This window comes from Ambystoma mexicanum, chromosome 9, assembly GCF_040938575.1.
Source record: "Ambystoma mexicanum isolate Mex_15411 chromosome 9, UKY_AmexF1_1, whole genome shotgun sequence".
Lineage (NCBI taxonomy): Eukaryota > Metazoa > Chordata > Amphibia > Caudata > Ambystomatidae > Ambystoma > Ambystoma mexicanum.
Genome location: NC_090931.1, coordinates 176,015,752 through 176,038,700, shown reverse-complemented (window position 1 = coordinate 176,038,700; position 22,949 = coordinate 176,015,752). Strand labels below are relative to the sequence as shown.

Here is a 22,949-nt window from a genome sequence, read left to right as displayed (position 1 = left end):
AGCCGTGAGACAACCAACAATAGCAGTGCCCCCTTCAGACGTCGCATTCCAACCAGAGGACAGCACTTTACCAGCTATTGAGGGGAGGGGGGAAAAAGAAAAAGAACCAAGCATTACCCTTTGACAACTCAACTGTGTTGCTTTCATAGACAAGCTAGCGTCAACCAAAGGCACAGTTTGTGGTGCCATTTCTAGGTGCTCTAAACAACCAGCCAAACATGTAAGGGCTAACCAAATACAAACCTCTGAAAACAGGAATCATGGCTGTTAGATAACATTTTCATAGTGATGATAAATCTTCCTGACCCGTCAACCCCAGAACATTTTGCTTTGACTAGGTAACTATTTTCCCTAGGGTGAAGGGGGAGCATCCCCACCTCTTGCCTAGTCTCGTAATGGGTGACCTATTTATGTCTGTCCACAGTGTAAGGTTGATGTTATAGGTTCCTACAACATTTGGTCTTATGCTGGGCTGCTCTTCAATTCTTTATCATGTACTTGGGCGAACTACCGTTCGAACTAGTAAAGATGGATTGTCATCCCCTTTACATTATATAAAATAGTGAGCCAGCACTCCCCACCTTATTTGGAGTGCTGGGGGGATACAATGTATCCCCTTTCTCATTTACCTGGTAACATTTTCTAACAATTACGAGTTTTACATAAATGGCTGGGGCAGTGGTTTTACCTTTATGACTTAGTCTTTACTCACAGCCTCGGTAACGTACAGAAGGGACAATTCTCAAAATGGTAGGATGATACTTTCTCCACAATCTTGTGTGGCTGCTGTTTCTAGTGTCTTCCCCTGACCATCCTAGGTGACGACTTCAGTGGCTGTTTCGTCTTCAGCGGGAAGCCTTTAGATTCACCGCCAAGGCTCCAGAGTGTCTCGAAATGCAGGAAGCGAGGGAGCAGTCCAAAACTCTGCAGCCCTTTGTCTTCCACCTTGCCTGAAAGGGCCATAGGGGGCTGGCTGTCCTTACGGGACAGTCAGCCCGCCCCTTGCTGTACAATGTGGGAAGACAATGCAGATCTTGTGATGTAGTTCCTGATAAATACTCCAAAACCTGGAAGCTGCCGACAAGTGGACCAGTAGAGCTGCAACCGAAGAGTAAGATAAAGAAACAAAGGCTGTTGGGATTTCCAGAGAGCCTGCTGTGTAACTGGAGCCTGCTGTAACCCTTCCTTCCTGATCCCTGCTGCAAAGCCCTGTGTTCTGTCTTTATGACAAAGGAATCCATCCACCAGGTTTTTGGCTGCAGATCCTGTAGTCTTCCTGCTGCAACTCTTGTTCTGTGCTGATGTGGTGGCTGGGGTATTTACTCACCTTCTGCCTGTATGATTTCTGTAAAGCTTTTGGGGTGCTTTCTGCGATTGGGAGTCCTCTCAACCAGTTCACCCAGGCCCACTGCTGGAATCCTCCTAGGGTGTCTTCTCAGCAGTCCCTGGACCCTAACTAACTTTAAAGTGAACTACTTACTTGATCAGTCTTCCACAGGAACTCTGACTTTCGCCTGCAACAGAACCCTATCTCGCCCTGCCTACATACGGCACCTAGATCACTAGGGTCCCTATTCTGCCCCCGAGTGAACTCATGCAATAGACTAGGGAAGGACTGGATACGTAAAGGATTCTGTCTTGAAAAGAAAAACAAGTGTTTAAAAGTAATTGCTTGTGAAAGTTGGTTGGTAACCAACTCAAGAGTGAACAGTTACAAAAGTTCTTAACTTGAACGTGTGCTGTGCCATTCTGAAAAGTATATACAAGGATAATTTACTCCTGTGAAATGGTTGCGCCTCCCTCTCAAAAGTAATGCTGCTGGCTTCACTAACTATTTCTTTCCGAGAATCAGTGTATACATTCCCCAACTGGGTCTTGCTTCCCCATCTTGCTGTATAGCCTATTTAGAATAAGTCACCCTTAGGTTTTACCCAGAATAACAGTCATTCATAAAGTATACTGTATTGTTTATTTATATAGTGCATATACACAGGCAAGTGTTTCAAAGTGCTCAAGGAGGGTGGGACCACGGGTACATACAACAGTCGCTCAGAGCCCTAGAAAATCTGAGACGATAATCTGCCTGTGCAGACTTAAGTGCATGAAATACATTTAACCGTGTAGGATTCAGTAAATAAGCCTGACGGCGAGTCTGCCATTTTAACAGTACAATTAGGGGTGAAGACAGGGGGGAACCAGACAGACGATCTTCAGGCGTGGTGCATACGGATTGCAAGTGCTGAGAGAGCCACTCTTGGGTTAATTTCTCAGTACATTGAGTGTGGGTGGGGTGTAGGGCCCTGAGGCACGTGCGAGAGGACAGGCGGGGGGTGCCAGGGTCCAGGGGACTAGTGAGACTGACATACACCAGGCGACCAGTCAAGATGCTGCAAGGGATAGGAGGGAGAGAGGGGAAATGACAGAAGTGGGTTAACAGGGTAGATGGAGAGAGAAGGAATAGTAGGAGAGGAAGGTCTTGAGAAGTTTTCCGGAACTTCAGGAGATCCGGCTCAAGACGTAGAGCGCCAGGGAGCTTTTCCAGAGGGAGGCACCTGCTGAGGAGAAGGATCTCCGACCAAATCTCTGCTTGGAGAACCGGCTCACTTGCTGAAGGTAGGTCGGTCACAGGCCCCAGAAAGCCTGGCGCCAATGTAAAGGGTCATGAATTTGATCCTTGCAGCCACGGGGAGCCAGTGGTAGGAATTCATCACTGGAGAGATGTAGTCCCTGGGCTTGAGGCCAAGAATAAGTGTTAGGGAGAATTACAGACATGTGCTAATTCCTCTCTACCTTAGAGGCCCCTAGTCCTTTTCCTGAACCCTAGAACTTTTTAATTGTCAACCTGGAGAGAGCGAGACCCTTTCCCACTCAACGGTTTCTTTTGGTTTTGGAGTCCGACAAACTCCAAAAGGCATCTTTGTATTGTGACACAGCCCCTTCAGTGCAGTGGCACAGGGAAGTCTTAGATCTCCCAGAGGTTTAAATACCTTCTCTTGGTGAAACTACGGTTCCAAGAGCAGTGACGTGAAATTGACTTTACTTCCAGTTTGTAACTTTCTAGACCCAGCACACACTATCTTACAATAAGGTGCTGGAGGGGTTACGTAGTATCCCCTTGGTCTAGTTTCTCATGTAACATTGTTAGGTTACCATTCCTACAATTAATGGCTGGTGGCAGTGGTTTACTTTTTACCACCATTATGTGTTTTTACCACGGGCTGCGTTCACAGGTGCAGTAAAACACCCATGGGTGCCAATTTCGCCCAAAATGCCTTGGTCATCTTTTTTCACCATTTCTTGCTGGGAAGGTCCTTCTTGAGATTTACTCTGCACACCAAACCAGGTTTGGTCCCTTTGTTTGTTTTTGTCTTTGGTGGGATTCACGAGTCAAGACTGCCTCTGGCTCCAGGTTGTCTAGCAGGGCAGGAAGCAATGGAGGTGCCCAAAACTCTGTGCTTAGTCTCCTTGGTTACAGGAGACTAAGCACAGCTGAAAAGGAGAAGCTGAAACCGCAAAGTGTCACTGAATAGAAGTTTGTCCTTTTCTGCCGCTGACCATCCCATTGCAGTTGAATGTCCCCAGACGGCCTCACTCCTGTCCACACGACTGAGGCCCAGTAACATGATCTACAGAGCTGCACAGGAACAAAAGCCAGCTGCAACCATTTCTTCTAACCAAGTTAGAGAGGAATTCCCTCTCGTTGTGGTAGCCTTACTTGATCTCTGTCGAGACTGGTCTTGGTTGCTTCTGTAGAGTTGCTTGCATCTTCTACCTCTCACAAGCCTCCCAGCTTACGACCCTCCATGGATTCTACTTTTTCTGCAAAGACTTCTAAAACATTGTGCAAGACTTACTTAGCTGCAAGAAGTGCTTCAGCTCACCTAGACATCTGCTCAATTGACAGTGGCTGGCCTGGCTCCCTGAATGACTTCTCTCCTCTGCTCGTGTCTTACCTTCCCTCCAGGAAAGGGTTCATTTACTTTGCATTTGGGGGCTCAAAAGTACTTATCAGTTTTAGAATGTGTGTGTGATCTCATCTCAGTATTTCTCTAAAAGTACCAGTAATATATTAATGCCCAGTGTCCTAGCTATTTAAGTCACCTGAGGGTGTAGGAAGTGTGCCATCCCAAATGAGTACTTGCCGATTTAGAGACACTAATAGTGTGCATCTTCGAGTATGTGTGTTACTATTACATTGCCCCTTCTGAAGAAGGCTTATTCAAACTGATTGTTAAATTAATAAATAATTGTTTAATCAAGAACATGTGTGTTTATTTGGATAAATGTCACTGAATCTCTGTGCAACTCCCCTACTGCTCACATTGACCCCTGTTGAGAGAAGCCTGGCTGCACAGCCACACTACCAACCTGTGTAGTACAGAATTACCAAAGGTTGTGTTCCTATTGCCAGGAGGTCAAGGTTGTTGGAGTGCACCCGAGAGGGCGCTAGAGAGCCCAGCCAAAAGGCCGGCTGCCCTGTAAGCTTCACGTAGAGCTCCCGGAAATCCTGTAAATAAGGTGTAGGAGGTGGAAAAGACAACGCAATAAAAACGGTGGAAACTCTCCAAAGCTCCGCTGACCCCATGTTGTAAATGAGAAGTGATGGGAAGACCTCAAACAGCTAGAACACAACAGCAATGTCTGGCGGGAACGCAGCTTCAGCTCCGGAGAAGAATTAACAGCTGACCTGAAATCGGAAGTGACGCCAAGAACCCGCCGCTCCTGACAAGCACACCGAACTAGAAGGCAACCAATAAGGTGTATGGCGGGACAACTCGCCCCATAGAACTCAAGGGCAGTGAGGTCAGTCGTAAACCCCTGCTGAGTCGCTAGTGTAGTGGCACCAAAGGTGCCATCACCAGTGCAGTCCCTGTGGTGCAATGACAACGAACGATGAGGGGGAGCGGGCACGCAAGCAAAACAGTGCAGGAGCTCGTGGAGTCCCCGTCGAGGCGTCCTAGCTAGCGGACATGCAGAAATAGGCGACCCGCACAGAATTGACAAGCAGCGGGCACAAGCGGGCCAGACGCTCGGAATCACCAAGACCATCCATCAGAGTTACGGAGGGACAGCGATCCCAAACAAAATCCCAGGTCGTTGGGCTCGTCCAAAACCATAGTGCAGACCCACCAGGAGTGGCAGTGGGAGGCCCGCTTCAAGCTCACGAAGACACTGCACCACACAACTACCAGGGCAGAAGTGCAGCCAATCAAAACCAGAGTGCACACAAACACCGGACAACTCGCAACACCCGCCAAGCTCCAGTAGCAATCTGGAGGTCTGGGAGTTCAATGACCCACCAAACGCAGCCAGCATGCAGAGGGAGAGGTAAGATTCCCCTCCCACCTTCTTTCCCCGGTGTGGGCCACGAGACGGGAGGCGCTGCTCTCAGAGGCGACCGTCACTGGCGTCAATCCTTCACTGGGGTTCAGCCCAACATGGGCATGAACCCGCTGAAAACCCAGTCTCAAGCCCCCCCCCCGGCTGCACCCTTAACAGAATATGCCGGGCCGACCCGACCGAGCTGGCTGTGAAGGCCCCTTTGGAGGTAGGCTGGAGCTCATCACAAGGTCCCCCAGAGGAACTCGACCCCAAAGTGAGGGTAAGTCGGCCTTACTGCCCACAGCCACATAGACCCTACTTATCACACCACTGTGGGCTAAACCACAGTGACAAGGGCAGACATGCCAGGCGCTGCAGGGCGACCCTAAATTATAAAAGCAGTAGCCAAACAGCACAGCGACAAGGGGCCAGGTTAAAAGGCAAGGTCTAACTGCAAGATATACCCATTAATCAAGTAGGTGGGGAGTTGGGACACCACCCCCAAAACGAGTTACCCAGGGAAAGAGACCCAAGTCCTGCCGGAAAACCCTGAAAGCAGACAGCTCACAATGACAGCAAAGATCATCCCCCACACAAAAATCTCTCCAGAAATTCAGCACACTACACTTTGTCTTGACAAATCAAGCGAGAGGAAAAAGGAAATCAGCATGGCAACAACACCCCGGCAACTCAAGGTTAAATGACAAACGGCTACCCTACGGAGCCACTTCAGTGGAAGGTACACGAGTAATTCCAACTGGCACACAGCCCCACAGATGACGGAGCACATTGTGGAAAGCAATAAGAATCAGTCCTGCAAAACGGCAATCACAGATTCAAACCAGTAAATTCCCTGAGTCCTCAGGGCGAACTCACCATCTTGCTCAAAACTCCTTCAACACAACTGCATCTCCAACCCTGGTGTAATACTGCCTATTAAGCCTATCTGCAGCCCCATTAAAATCAAATAGCGAAGATGGGCAAAACAGACAAATCGCAAAGGGAACAAAACTTCAGAATGCGGACCCTCTGCCAAGACTCCCGGGCTACAAGCACAGTCACAGACCCCAGATGCAATGATGGAACAGGATGTAAATATGGCCCAAACTCCGAACAATGACATCCGAGAGATGTTAGAACTCAAAGCAGACATCGGGAAACTAGACTCTAACTGGACTCTATCCTCAAAGTTCGACCAGTTGCACCACTGGCTAGACTAGACGAACACAGTGATAGATTAGACACAGTCAAACAGAGGTGTCGGACCTGGAGGATGGAAGCACTGCACCATTAGCCATAGTGACAGGCGCTAGAAGTCCAGGTGAAAGCAGCAACAGCCAAAAATGAGGACGTAGAAGGGAGAACTCGCCGCAATAACATCCGCCTGGTCAGGGTGAGAGACAAGTACTGCAGAAGATGAAAGCAGTTGCAGAAATGTCTAAAGAGCTGTTCGGATAACCCGCACTAGCCCATCTCTATAGTCGAAAGAGCCAACCGGGCACCAACCAATCGTTCAATCTCATGAGCTGGGACCGCGACACAATCCTGCGACTGGCCAGGGAAAAAGGAGATCTGCAATATGACGCAGATAAGATTAAAATATACCCAGACTTACATCAGCTGTCCAAGCATCGCACAGGTCCTGCGCAGGAGTGAAGAGACGCCAGAGAGACAACCAAATACAATACTCTATGCTCTTTCCTGCAAAACTCGGAGTTCAACATGCCAGCATGACGCACTTCAACTCACCCGAAGCAGCAAGCAGTTCCCTGGACGAAATCGGCTGCAGACCTTCCAGCAAAATCCTGAGACCAACGAGAGGGTCCAGGGACAGGAGAGACCACACCCGAGACCACCTGTATGTGACGAACTAACCAACAAATCTGACAACTTACACCACAAAGTCGACAAAATTACATTTACACACAGGGAAGCCCCAGTTCACCTCACATACACAACACTTAGAACATACAGGAAACACACCTAGACGCAACCGTACACAACAACTGAAGGGAGCCATCGGACTTGCTATGCACTAGCACCCCAAGCTCAGCATTGGATAGAAGTTATTGGTCTAACGGGAGCGAACAGCTGACGGGCGGGTTAGGGGTTGCCCGCAAGGGAGGGATTGGGTGGGAATCTCTGCTACAAGTCAATACGAGCAGCATACCTTGAATTGGGAAAAGGGAATTTTACACAAAGTTGCACTAGTCCGGTGCCTAATCCCCGCCAACTAACCACACTGGTAGATACCAAAAAACCTGACAAGGCACAGGAAAATGAGCAAATAAGGAACCAGTTACTTACCTGTAGCTGTTCTCCAGCATGGATTTACATGCTCATGAATATTCCCAGTCAGGCTGGGAAACCTCGGTAACAGAAAAAAAAATAGAAAAAAAAAAAATCAATTTCAGAACGGTCTTTCTCCGAACAACCAATCACTGAGCTCTGGGTCATACTCTTCCCCCTCCCCTCCCCCCTCTCCCGCCAATAACTGCACTCTCCTTAAGGGCCTCCTTTGGCAGACATTTTCAGATTTGTTAGCACGTAAAGTAGCAATAGGACCAAGAGAAGAGGTGCAGAGGGATAGGCAGGAGGGTTCACATGTGAATCCATGCCAGACCCATGCTGGAGAACAGTTACAGGTAAGCAACTTGTTCCTTCTCCAGCATGGGGTCTGGCATGGATTCACATGCTCATGAATAAAGAATACATAGCAGTACACACATGCACCACCACGGGAGATGGCAAGGCTCAACATAAACATCTCTTACCTCCTCCACAGGCTCACCTTCAAGGGAACAGGGTTGCGCAGCACTGCTTCGCTGACTCTGGACTCCTCCCTGGAATCCCAGTCGACGCAGTAGAGTATCGGGAAGGTGCGAGTCGACCTCCATGTAGCAGCCCTGCACATGTACAGCCAGTGCACACCAGTCAGGAACGCCATAGTTGCAGCAATCGCTCAGGTCGAATGGGCTCTGGGACGGCCAGGCAACGGTCGGTTTGCCAACCGGTGGCAGTGGGTGATACAGCCAGAGAGCCACCTGGAAATGGAAGCCTTGGAAAGGGCCTGCCCATGGTTCACAGGACCAAAGTTCACAAAAAGATGCAATGTCTACCGGAAACTTTGTGCGGGCCACGTATAACTTAAGCGCTCTAGCCACATCCAGCAAGTGCTAAGTCCTTTCAGCCGGCGAAGAAGGTGTCAGAAAATATACAGGCACCACCAAGGGCTCGTTGAGATGAAAGTCTGACGGCACCTTGGGCATGAAGGAGGGGTGCGTCACAGCACCACCCTTGTGTCGTGAATCATCAAATAAGGTGGCTTACAGGACAGGGCCTGAATCTTCCCCCACTCGTCGTGCAGCGGTGATGGCCACGAGGAACGCTTTTTTCCACAACAAGAACTTTAATGGAACTGTGTGCATAGGTTCGAATGGAGGCCCCCCATGAGTCTAATCAGTACCACATCGAGTTCCCACACTGGGGCTGGAGCCTTCACTGGCAGGAACGAAGGGAACAGTCCTTTGACAAACTCCTTAACCAGACGGTCTTACCACAATGACGACCGTCCCGGAGATCTGGTGTAGCGCGAGATAGCGGCCAGCTCAGCTTTGATGGAGGCATGAGCTAGTCCTACTTTGGCCAACGACAGCAAATACGGTAGCACCTGCGTAGCCGTGACTTTTAGAGGGTCGATCTTCTGTGCACGGCACCAAACGGCAAATTATGTCTGTAGCATTTAAGAGTAGAAGATGCTCTGGTCTTGGCAAGTACCGCCTTGCAGTCCGCTGGGAGATCGTATCATCCAAACTCTAATGCGGCAGGAGCCAGGCCTTCAGGTTCAGCGATCCTGGGTCGTGGCGCAGAATTGCGCCTCCTTCCCCGGCGAGAGCTGCGATCACTGGAGGGGACACTGACATGTAGAGAAGGTCCGGGTACCAGATCTGCTTCAGCCACGCTGATGCGACGAGGATCACTCTGCACCAGGACAGTGAGTTCGAAGAAGCAACGGAAGCGGAGGGAACATATACAGAAAAAGGCCTTTCCAGGGGAATGAGAATGAGTCACCCATGCTCCCCAGCTGGGGAAACCTACTGGCGAACCTACGGCACTTGGTGTTCATCGCCGTCGCAGAAAGATCAATTTGGGGATTGCCCCATCTGCGGAACAGGCGATTCACTTGGTCCTGCCGAAGCTCCCACTCATGCAAGAGCGCAGCTCCCTGCTGAGAGTCAGTGTTTTTCACTCCTGCCAGATGAAACGGGATGAGGAATAGCCCCCATGGCGCAGCCCAATGCCATAACTCCTGAACTTCTTTGGAGAGCACCAGTGATTTAGTGCCCCCCTGCTTCCTAATGTAAAACATTGTGGTGGTATTGTCTGAAGACCCGCACCACCTTGCCCTTGAGGGACAGAAGGAAAGACTTGAGGGCCCAACACACTGCCTGCAGCTCCAGCACATTGATGTGCAATGTATTCTCTTCCAGTAGCCATAGGCCTCTTGTGTGAAGATTTCTGGTGGGAGCTCCCCATCCTTCCAGGGAGACGTCTGTCGTGACCATCCCCTGGTGCCGTGGGGTCTGGAAATCCGCACCTCCAGACAGATGAGCGTGCACTCCCACCACCTTATCACTCGACAGAAGTTCTCTTTGAGCGTGATCTTGTCCTGGAAGCTTCCCAAAACGTCTAACGGTCGTTTAGGAACTCCTGTAACGGACGCATCCGTAGCCTGCATATTCAGATGAGGTAGATGCATGATGACATCATGCTGAGCAGAGACTTGATGGTCCTCACCGTGGCGACCTTCAGTGCCAACAGCTGTTGCACCTTGCCCAAAATGGCAGCTATCCTCTCCTCCGGAGACGCCAGGCAAGACACTGTTGAGCCGGGATCCCAGAAACAGCGCGTCCCGAGATGGAGTTAAGCAGGACTTTGCATTGCTCACCGAGAACCCCAGTTCAATCAGTAGACGACCGGTCCACGGCGTGTGTTCGACAGCGATGTCCTCCGAACTGGCGAGGATCAGCCAGTCATCCAAGTAGGCTTGCATCTACTGCAGTCGCAGCTGCACCGCCACCGGCACTAGGCACTTAGTGAAAACCCTTGGCGCCGACTTCAATCCGAAGGGAAGGTTCTGCTTCCCTTGAACCACAAAGCACAGAAACATGCGGTGTCCCTTGTGAATGGGGAAGTACGCAGTCTCAAGTCCAGCGACAACAGGAAGTCCCCCTCTTCTAGCTGTCCGAGCACGTGCTGAAGAGTGACCATCTGGAATTTTTGGGACTTTGTATTTTTGTAGTCAAGGATGGGCCTCCAGCTTTTCACGAGGAAGTACCTTGAGTACACTGCGGGGCCCCAGAGCCTCTTTGGGACGAGCTCCATTGCGCCTTTCCTTTACATGGCCCACACCTCCAGCAGCAGCTGAGGGACGTGGTTTTCCTGCCGGGCCACGGGTGGTATTTGGGGACACTTAAGTTGAAATTCCAGGGTGTGTGTGGGCGAGAGCGTCCAACGGTCGGTGGAGGTGGTCTTCTACACACTGAGTAAGTTTGCCAACCAGCCAGCCTCCCACTGGGGTGCACAGGTGGAGGCCCGACGCCACATCGATTAGCTGCCTTTGGGACCCTGTCGACGACAACGTCGTCCTCCGAAGGCCTTGGAGCAGCCCTGTTGGTTTCCTGGGCCGAAAAGCGGGAGGTTTGGCGGCAAGAAGAGGAGCCCCTGCCAAACCCCTTGGAGGATCCTTGGTACTTGCTGCCTAAGGCGCAAAAGGACAGCCTCTGTAAGTGCCCATCTTTATGGCTAGTAGAGACTCATCCACAGCCTTCCTGAACAAATTGTCCCAGTCGAAGGGCATGTCCAGTACCTTCAACTCAATGTCCTGACAGTTGGGGCCTTGAGCCAGTGTAGGTGCCTTTCCCCGGCTTACTACGTGTAAGAGAAAATAAAATAACCAACACAACCCCTGTCGGGGAAAGAGGCACTGAGAACCGGCTGCAAGAGTTCAAAGGATGGTTTATTTCTCCAGCTAGGAAATAACCCAAAAAATGCCCACTCTCATTTACATCACTCATATATATATGTCAATTAAAGTAACTAACAAAAAATACTAAATGGACCCAATTGGCCAGGCGGTGTGGTGCTGTAGGTGTGGGTGGCATCTCTTCCTTCTGATTGGCTGAGTGGCTGACGAGTTGATGGACGTCAAATATTTTGTGCTCCACGCAGGTCAGGGTCCAGTCACTGTGGTCACTACCTAAGCTAATATGTTGCATTCGTAAAACACTAAACAAATTATCTAAACATTTTATACTTTCATATTTCTACACAAATCACACATAGTATTTATTGTCAGTACAATTGGGTCATTCGTAGCTTTAATTGGAGGCCTTGACCTTTATTGTGCATGTAAAAAGAGTGAAGCTGTGTTTCACATATCTCCTAAACGTTAGACCTATTATTATAAGTAAAAACATATTGTGGCAAGGTGCATAAGGTTAGTAGTGGGTGTGTTGGGTGGGTTTCGCAGCGCAGGCGAGGGTCTGGCACTTGAAAGAAATACCTTACAGGGAGCGCAGGGTCAGGATGGCAATAAATTACTCAAAATGGGGATGGGTGGCTTGCACGTTTATGGGGACGAATGAGCAAAAAGTGCTTAGCTCATCCTGGTTCTCATGCTAGCAGTGATCTCAGAGGAAGAAAACTATCATATTGGTTGTTGCAACTTTCTCCAGCTTCAGCGTGAGAATGGGAGCGCAGAGCTTTCCTTCGCAGGGGGAGTGCAAGGGTGGGGGCCAGCCAGATGCCTGCGCACCTTGTGTGTCTCTGTCCTTGGCTGTTGCGGTGGAAGGGGAGCTGAGCCTTGCTGTACTATCGCAGTGAGGCCTGTTTACCCAAGATGGAGTCGAAAGGGGCACAAAAGATGGATGCCCCGTGTCCTGCTCAGTAGTCCCATCTATGTAGCGGTCAACGGTGGTTAACTTTACATAAGGGCAAAGGGCAACACCACTACTGGAGGCAGTGGTCCAAATCCCGTACTGAGGAGTGTACGGAGCGAGGGGTCCTGGGGGCCCCTTGCTCCATAGACCAGCCACGACAACTAAGGCAAATGCTGAAGCCCTCCTTCTCATCTTGAGCAAGCTGGAAGAGTTCTAGAACTCTTGAGATCGTGTGTAACGAGCCCATCTCGTCCGGCGGGGAAGATCTGGGAGGTGGCGACGGGAGGTTCCCCATCCCACTGTCATCGCCCATGCCAGTCGTCCGTGCCCATCATCACTGTCGGGATTGGTCTCATCCCTCTGGGGTGGGGGGGAGGGGGGAGAAGAGGGCGAAGGGTGGCAAGGAGGGGGAGGGTGTATGATCTTGGCCGGAGGCTCCCTTGTTGCCGGGGGGTGGGGCCGCCAGCGCGATTAGTCTGAGATACTGACAAGGATGCCCGAGTATGCAATGCAGCGAGAATGTCCGAGAGGTCTCTAGGAGGTAGATGAGGTGGGGGTGGCGGTGGAATAGGCCGCTTGGGCACCAAGCAACCCAGGCCCTCGTTGCCTTGCTACTCCTCAACGGTATCCTCACCGTGTTCACCTTAGTTGTTGCGCTCGTCGTAGTGCCTGTTCCCTACAGTTTCCTCCTCCTGGATGGTTTGCAGGCCGATGAGCTCCTCCTCAGATGAGCGCTGTATCCTGGAAGGCCACCGTGCGCATCCCCCCCCTCTCCTTCGCTTCCAGCAGGGAAGGTCTTGGGGAGAGGACAGGCATTTTATTCTCCGGAGTCTTCTCTATGGGCCGGAACGCAGCGTCCCTCCCAGGGGGTAGTGCCCTGTGCAGTCATCTCGGCAGCTTTTGCAAGAGACGCCACCACCCCCTCAATGTAAGGCTGGGCCTTCACCAGGTGTACCAGGGCCTTCACAGTCGGGACCGGAGCCTTGTCCTGCTTGGCCTTATGGGAAGGGTCCGTGCCCCGATCCCCTGGCCTTCTCGGCAGGTCAGACTACAGTTTCTCCTAGAGTTCCTCTTGGCCGAAGATCCTATGCGTTGACTGGTGACAGAAACTGGAGCCGAACGCCCCATTGCCGCTGAGAAGCTGGTCGCAGTGGCGCTCCCGGTGGCAGTAGACTCGTGCTTAGCCTTTTTTTGGGGTGCCCTCAAAGGTCTGTCTTAGAAGCCCACTTAGCCTTCTTGGAACTGGGACAGACATGCTGCTGGGACCCACCCAGAGCAGGGACCTTGGCCTGTAGCCACTCTCAGCCGCCTGCGTCAATCCTTCATGTGAGGGACCATCTCCTGGCAAAACGCACAATCTTCCTCATTGTGCGTCAGGTACAGGCAGGAAAGACCCTGGGAATGCTGGTCGTCCGAAAAGACATTCCACCGAGCCACAGTCGGAGCAAATCTTAAACAGGGGAGTTGAATCCTTCTCCGACATGGTCCACGCAGCGCAGGCCTGAAGAATCTTCAGGAAACCTCCATGAAGAAAACTAGATGAAAATTCACTTGAGGGGCGTGAAGAATCCGAAAAACAGTTCTCCGATTGATCGATGGAGCACAGAGGCTTGATTGACCGAAAACTAAGTAAAAGCTTGAGAGCTAAGCACAAGGACTCCCGACACTTGAACGTGCTGTACAAATCTGACGATTGCTGCCAGAGGGGCTTAGGTAGAGTGCAGTATGACCCATAGCTCTGTGCTTGGTTATTAAGAAACAGTCAGAAATAAAACCAATTGTTTTTTTTTCTGTTACTGAGGATTCCCGGCCTGGCAAGGAATATTCGTGAGCATGTGAATCCATGCCAGACTCCATGTTGGAGAAGTATATTGTACATACTGAATAAACAGAGGGCCAAAGAAATTCACAGTAGTAACATGGAACATTAGGGGTACTTGGGGGTGGGGGGCAGGGGGCGGGGGGGGGGTGGGAGACTGCCCATCCAAAACACAGAATCTCTCAATACCTTAAAAGGGATAATGTAGACATCACTTTAATACAGGAAACCCTTCTCATCCTACGCCAGGGGGCTGGCAATACTAAAACAAAAGGGTGAAGTTTCAACTGCTTGGCAAGGGATGCATAAGGTAGAACGCTACTAGTACACTGGGTGCTTGAAGGGAGACTAGTAGTCTTAGTAAACACATACAGACTGAATGTTGACAGCACCAACACATTCGACTGGGTGATGACACGCCTATCAGAGTTTAACACAACTACGATTATCTGGGGCGGAGACCTGAACACAACCCTAGACCCCAAATGGGATAAATCTCACACGACCACGAGTACACTCACCAAGGTGAGCCTCCAAATACAAGAAATTTGCACAGCCTACAAGTTAATTGATGCATGGAGACTGTCACATAGAAAATCGAGAATGTACCCAACACTCCTGGGTTCACGGTACGAGCTCCAGATTAGACTATATACTGGTGTCCATAGAACGGGGATGTCACTGGAGTGACAGTTGCATTCTCCCAAGAACGCTCTCCGATCATTTCCCAGTCACCTTAGAGTGTATACTCACAGATAGTGAGAGAGGGGGGGGTGGGGGGGTGTAGGGGGCAGTTATAGCTGGAGATTCAAAGCAGGAGCACTCCAGCATTCGGTGTTTGCCCAACAACTTCGAGCCGAGATTATATCCTTTCTCACAACAAACCAAGCGTCGGTGGCATCAAGTGGAACCCTTGAGGAATCTCTAAAATGCTACACCTGCGGGATTTGCATGGCCAAAGAAAATGGGATCCTGAAAATCATTAGAAGGGAGCTTGTAGGAAACGAGCCCCGGCTCAAGGAACTGGAGAGGGCATACATTGAAAACCAAGAACCTCAAACCCTAGCTCTAAACCGGGAGCTCTTCTGGCAAGGATCTTGGCCACTGACAAGACACCCCCCATACGTAGAAAGCGTTGAGATTTCCATGGCAAATTTGTCCACACTGAGGGTGAGATTGTAGAGGTTTTTAACACACTTTATCAAGAAGGATACAGTTCCAAGTCCCTGCAGGATACCATAGCCTTATGAGATTTAGAGGAAACTGAGCTATATTGAGTGGAGGGGGGAAAATGAGAGTCACTTAACAAACCGATCACCCTCAAAGAAATACTAGCAGCAATAAAAGAACTACCAGAGTACAAATCAGCAGGCCCAGACAGACTAACTGGGGAATTTTACAAAGCATTTGACGCAACCCTAGCACCCATTCTAAAGTCAGTGTATGAAGAGGCCCTAGAGAAAGCTTATCCCCAACAATACGAGAAGCGAACATAATTTTACTTCAAAAGCCTGGGAAGCCCCCGGAAGAATGCAGCTCCTACAGGCCGGTTTCATTAATAAATATTTCCTAACTAAATGACTACTGCCATTGATGCCAGGGCTGGTACTAGCTGACCAGGTAGGATTCATACCTGGGAGGAATACGACATTCAGTATCCGAAGACTATTTGGCATCATGGAAGCTTTAGACCCCTAAACCGAGGCAGTGGTGGTGGTTTTAGATGCAGAAAAAGCCTTTGATTCAGTGGAATGGTCAGTGCTCCGGAAACAGGGACTAGCAAGTTACTTCTCGAAACTAATCTCACTCCTCAACAAAATACCCTTAACCAGAATTGTACGAGGGAGAATGCAGTCGACACTTCAAACTAAAAAGAGGGACCAGACATGGTGGTGCTTTGTCGGCCCTAATGTTTGCTCTTGCGATGGAACCACTCGCCGCAGGCCTTAAAAACAGGCAAATAGAAAGGGAGCTCTTTCACTCTTACAAGGAGCGCTGTGTCATTTTTATCACTTTCACCCTGCGCACCACGTTGGCAGCACTGCGAGCGTTGCTCTTGCTGCAGTAACCGCTTCCTGGAGGGGGCGGAGCTGAACTCCGACACGTGTTTGGTCACGTGACTTCAACCAGCACTGAAATCGCCGGCACAACCACCCTTGCGGCGCTAAGCCCTGGAGGCAGTAAGGGCTGGAGTCGCTGTTGTGCTGTGACCTGGGCAACTGGCACGAGCTAAGTTCTTGAGAAGTACTGTTTCGTGATAGCGCACAGTACTTAATTCTTTGTTTACTTTGAGAAGGCTGTCAGTGTACGTTTAAATTCTCTGACCCATCAATAGGAAAGGTGTTTGTTCTTTCTGAGATTTTGTAAAAAGTATTCTAATATTTGGTGTACCTCTTTTTTTACAATGGCCAATGGCCTGCGAAGTGGGCGTCGCATTGAGGCAATAACTAATATCTTAACATCTTCCAGCATTGACTCTACGATATGCAAAGGTCGAACTTCATATCATGAAGTGTCATTAGTTGACATGGTGGATGACAATATACCTACTACCCCTGTGGTTTGCTTAGATAATGGTAACTGCTCTACTCATGCAGCCCAAGTGCATGCTACTCCCTCTGTTATGTATGCCCCAACAAAGGTTGAGGAAAAAGAGATTGTAGATGTAAATACGAATGATAGTATGATTCGATCGGATTCATGTACCCCTAACAAAGTGCAATTTAGCACTACTTTGCAGAAGATGGCTGCATTAAATGCACAAGTCAATCAAACTATTAGTATGATGACTCCACTAGTATATGGTATAACAAACTCTGGCACCATCGGAAATACTAACAGGAGTTATCATACCAAAATAGATGATTATGTATCGGATGAGGCACCAATTGGAGCAATTCCGCGCACGCTTTCATTCTCGCCTGATCAATTTAATGTCTCAAATAAAGTATCAATTGAGGATCTTGGAGTAGGTATGAATAGTGTGCGCGGAACTGAAAATCAATCCCCAACTCCTCTTCCGGTGATCACCAAAATTTTAGATCTCCTTGACAAGGGTCATGAGCTCACTCATCTTGAATTAAAGGAAATTAAGGCCATCTTGCACTATCTCTGCTCCAAAATGGATAAAATCGAGGGGTTTATCACTGCAGTTGACACCCTAAAATCCATTCAATCTGAAATTAGAGGGCAAGGCCATAGCAATGAAGAGGCAGGGAGACAAGATTTTCATGCAAACAGTTTGGAACAGTGCAATCAGGACGCATTAATTGAACCTGTGAAATGTAAGTGCGACAACGACTTGAAAGAAATTAAGGCATCAGTCGACGCACTGAACTTCACAATTACAACTCACTTTACCAAAAGAGAACCTTCAATGCGGTTTCCCGATAGCCCATCTGCTCTCCTTGAAGAAATTGAATCACAAAACAAAACAGAGACAGAACGCTGTGTTTCTGAGGAACCTCTTACTTTTATGTCCCGTCGAGTCAAAAAAAATCACTTGAGAGCGGTCAAGAGACATGCCAAGCGTAGGAAGGAAGCACTATTACATAAGAATGACGGACGTGGAAAGGATACCTCCTTGGTTCCTAGTATAGAATTAATCGATGAAGATCATATTGATGTAGGACAACTGTCCAAAGAAAGCCAAGATGCTCTTACCCCGGTTACTAATTCATCGGAGGAAGTAAGTCAAAATGGTATTATTACCAAGTCACTAATGATGGGTGCCATCCCTCCTCAGATTGCTAATCTTAAATCTGGCATCGTCAATCCAGTGAATAGCATAACTGAGGAAATTACGATTTCTAAACCTTTGACCAAATCAAAATTATGTGAAATGTCTCTAAAGGTGTTAGATAATCAGGACAACGGATGTGTAACAACTCTAATTGAACCTGTTATCGGCTCTGCGGTACAAAATAATTTAAGGGACTTTTTCCCCATTATAGGGAGATGTCGTACCATGAAAAACAACATTATTCAATCGGGCCCTCATGGTAGTGACAATTCGATTTCATTTACTAGGAAAACCTATAGCGAAGTATGTTCGAGCGTTGTGACCAATGAACTCTGTGCGAACAATATCCCTGAACAGTCCAAAAATATACCCTTAGTCGCTGTAAACGGCATTGGTAAAATAGGGAAGGTAGAGGTAGATGAAATAATTAATAAAGAAGGAGGTAATATCCAAGTCGGTAATCGCAGTAAATGGCACGGGAAAAAGAACTACTTTGGTTGAGGCATCGGCCGTACTTCATAAAGAGAGTCCTAAGTTCAGCTGCTTCGATCAAACTGGATCAATTGATAATGCAATGACTCCAAATCCTATATTTATACACGGCCCTGCGCAAAGTAGAACACTATCACAACATACGAATATCAATCCACTCTTGTATAAAAACGGCGAAGCCTCTGTAGCTCCGAGTAAAACTTTCTTTATGGACACCCAGAACACAAACAATCATAACAAGATCCTATTAAAACAACCTAATAATTTATTAATCAATCCTGCTATTGAAGCAGGAACTTCAGTTGTCTCAGCACCAATTTCACACAGGTCCTTGCAGTCAGATAAGAGGAAGGAATACATCATAGGATTTGAAGGAAATGCTGAGGAATTGGTAGATAAACGTATTAATCGTTCATTTATCTTCTCCCTTTTCTCAAAAATACCTCAATTGAGAATGGTTAAATCCAATGATATTACCAGAGTCTCCCTGGCCAGAATTAACAACTTCAGGGCCCTGTGTTATCTTGGTTCTGAGGCAGTAATGAAATTCATTTGGTCCAATCGGGAGGAAATAAAAAGAGAAGGTTTGGTTTTACTTACCTTTGGATCCGAGGATGATGCTGCTCTATTCCTAGATCCACCAAAAGTAACCGATGGAAATTGTATTGATATGACTGTACCCATTGTTAAAACAAATACGGGCTCTGGACTTGGCTGAGATTCTGAAAGTTGTAGCTCAAACCAACGGCCTTCCTTGGCTGGAACCTATGCTCTCGGCCATTTTGTCTTCTAATACTACTTCACCACCTACTAAACCAGTCACATAGCTATCTAATCACAAAGAACTTAAAATCATGTCCTGGAATTCGTGCGGCTTCGTGAATTTAATGAACTGGCATCTCAATTTCAATTGTGATGAACCACCAACTATAATCATAATTCAAGAGTCGATGAAAACAGAACCACTACTTATCCCTGGTTATGTTACTTTTAACTCATTAGCTAAAAGACATTTCTCAGGCCGCCCATCTGGGGGCTTATCGATTGCAATAAACACTTCATTTAAAGTCCAACCTAATTTAGTGTGGAACTCTCCGAGTTTTAGGGGTTCATCTTAATATACCCTCAATCAGATACCCATCATTAATTATCAGCTCACTATATTGGAACCCTGCCAATTTAACTATTGAAGAGATGTTTGATGATCTTGAAGCATGCTTGGAACTCTCCGCTAGTACATATCAGAACTGTGAGATCATTCTTGGTGGCGATTTTAACTGCGACTGTAGAAATGTGAATGAAACTAGTCTATCCAAACTCGCAACCTTAGCATGCATTAGAGGAGCCAAGTTTAGAGAACTCTTAACCGATTGGGACATGGATCTCTTGACGACACACAAAATGAAATCCAAATTCACATGGGAAAGAGTCGTCAAGAAGTCAATGATAGATTTTATCTTTGTATCTCGTAATCTTATAGCCTACATGGCCCCATTAGTAATAGAGCCTATATTGATTGGTGATCATGCACAACTTATAACATCATTGAAATTGAAATGTCAATTGTTAGGGGCAAATAGTTCACTAACAGCAGTAGAAGTTGATCGCCCTCAGCACTCAATTAGGTGGAACAATGGTTTGTGCGATCAGATTGTTAAACACATATCTCGAGAAACAATGCGAGTTGATCAATATGGTACCAATTTAAGAATAAAACTATCTGATAGGGATTACTCCGAAATAGTTGACACCGTTTTGCTCAAATTTTGTAAAAACCGCAGTAGTGCGAAACACACACACATTTACGATCAGAAATGCAAACTGTTGAAAAGGGAAAAAAACAAAGCACTAAGACAATTAAAATATAATGTTTTAGGCACTGAAAGACTCAGAGAAAGGCGGAATCAAATCATCTCACAGTACAAACAAAACTTAAGATTCGCCCGGATCTCGAGACACAATGAAGATAACTGTACTTTAATTTGTGCCATCACGTCACATGACACTCGAGTTATATGGCGTACTCTAAAAGCTGACCCAAAAAATGCCGTGTTATCTATGCCAAATTGTATTTCTGATCAGACATGGCAGACGTATATAACTGCAAAATTTCAACTACCTTATAAATTCCAATTTCTTCCTGGTATAATGCTAGACTCTACCACGATCCCTCGGTTTAATTGGAGCATTAGAGACATAATTTGGGCAATCTCGAGGCGGTCGTATTCTAAGGCTGCAGGACCAGACGGGCTCCCCCCTTGTCTCTATAAAGCGGACCCTGCCATGTGGGCAGAAATTATAAATACCAAATTCGAAACCATCTTCAATTCTGGGGAAATCCCACCATCTTGGTTAACTGCAAATATAGTCCCAATATTTAAGAGGGGTGACCCTTCCTGTCCTGAAAATTATCGCCCGATTTCTCTAATCGATACCGAGGCTAAAATCTTTGCGATTCTACTTCTTCACGATCTGGAGAAGATTATTGAGTCCAAGGGTCTTTATTCTAAATTTCAAACGGGTTTCAGAAAGAATTTGAGTACCACCTTAAATGCAACTATCCTTGCGCATGTCATTGCTGGAGCCAAGAATAAGAACTCCAATCCGGTATATATCGCAATGATTGACATGAGTGCAGCCTTTGATAATGTTGTCCGCAACTTATTGTGGATGAAAATGTTGGCGTTCGGAATTCCAAAAGATTTAATGTATTGGATCATGAAATTGCATACCAACACATCTTATAGAATAAAAATATCACAGGACGGGGGCACCACAGCTCCAATAGGAACAGCACTGGGCCTGAAACAGGGCTGCAACCTTGCAGCAACCCTGTTTAATCTATATATGGCGGATCTGGATAAAACCTGGGAAAAGATGAACCTGTTCTTTGTGAAGGTTGGGAGTATATCCTTACAATGGATTGCCTTTGCAGATGATATTATTTTGTTTGACCCTACTCCTGTAGGCTTACAAACGAAATTATTACTTTTTGAGGAATTTGCAAAGGACCACAATCTGACTCCCAACCCGGCAAAGACTGCCATTATGTAATTTGGAGTGAAGCAGAAAAAGGGCAGTTTTAGATGGCATACTATGGATACGCAGATATCTTGTATTAACAACGCCATTTATTTGGGGTATCATCTCTCTGATCAGAATTCTATCAAGGTATCAAGACAGACATTATCAAATGCAAAACCAGGACACTCCTTTCGCAAATGAAAAGGATCTATACCCGGTTCTGCAAATTCTCATTAACTCCGTTAATTGAATTTATGTCCTTGAAGACTGAGAGTATCATTCTTTATGCACTAGATATATGTTTATGCAATATGTCTAATATGTTGGATTGTGTACAAGGTTCACTTTTAAAAGCAGCAATGTTCTTGCCTATGTCCATTCCAAATGCCATCATACGCCATGAATTGGGGTTGGTGGCACTATCGTCTAGATGGAAATGGAGACAGTTATCTCATTTTGCAAAAATGAATTATCCACCGAATAATTCGCTATATGCGGATTTGCATAAGATGCTGGGTACCCACTGTCCTCCTTCCTTTTATAATTATCAACTGAAAATGCAACAACTTTTAAGTGAAGTGAATATTACAGTGAATGATATCCACCTTCGCCCGTGCTATGCAAAAAAAAAACTTTTTGATTTAGACTGGTGCGTAACTATTGATCGGATTATGACTTATAAATCTTATGAAGAATATGGTGCCTTTGTAAAACAGCGCATCCCTCGCTATGCACATATCACTTTATTCCCCTGTGAAATTACCAGGAAGGCATATATTCGATTTAGATTTAATCTTTACCATACTAGAGATAGAATAAAGAATTGGCGAACAAATGCCACCACATTTGCTGTGGGATGTCGATTTGATGAGTGTAACGAACCATATGAAACAATGAAGCATCTCATACTCTATTGTCCCCATTTTAACAAAATACGTACAGCAAGATTTATGAAATTTGTTGATATAGGGTTTGAAGATTGCCTTGAGTTTTTATGGTCTCGCATGATGCAAGGAACTCACAACCGTTTAATCTATGAGTTAGTAAGCTTCTGTAAGCATATAGAAAAAGAACTTATTTTGACTGGAGAATGAAATGCTGAGTTGGTAAACTGATTGGTATATCTTTTCTTTCACTTGTATTTTAAATTGTATTTTAAAGCATTTTAAAGTATTGTGTGCTAATGTAAAATAATGTAATTTCAAATGTTTAAATTTTCTCTTCTTTATACATGGATTTTAACTTGCTCTTTTGCAAAGGTTCTACTCGAAATTATTCTTGTAAATGAACTAAATGCAAATAAAAAAAAAAAAAAAAAAAAGGGAGCTCACCCTAGGAACCCCCCAAATTATTTTTGTCACTATATGCTGATGTAGCCCTCTTCATTAGTGACCCAGTAGTGAATCTGAACCCAGTGATGAAGGGGAAGTGCTCAGGTTCGGGATGCATGCTGGGCTAAAAATTAACCATAATAAATCGTCAGTGTTTCTCTTAACGGCAGAGTTTAGAGATGAATTTGAGTTTGACGGGAGTCCAAAAGGAGCTAAGTATCTAGGGGTCATGCTGTCGAGAAATCGCGAAGAACTTTTCCGGGACAATTACGGGAATT

General features: G+C 47.0%; 1 protein-coding gene across 2 annotated transcripts in view; it reads right to left on the bottom strand.

Moving 5' to 3' along the window:
• The window catches only part of HYOU1 (hypoxia up-regulated 1), a 485,286-nt gene that overhangs the window by 355,404 nt on the left and 106,933 nt on the right, over positions 1–22,949 (bottom strand). The window lies entirely within an intron of this gene.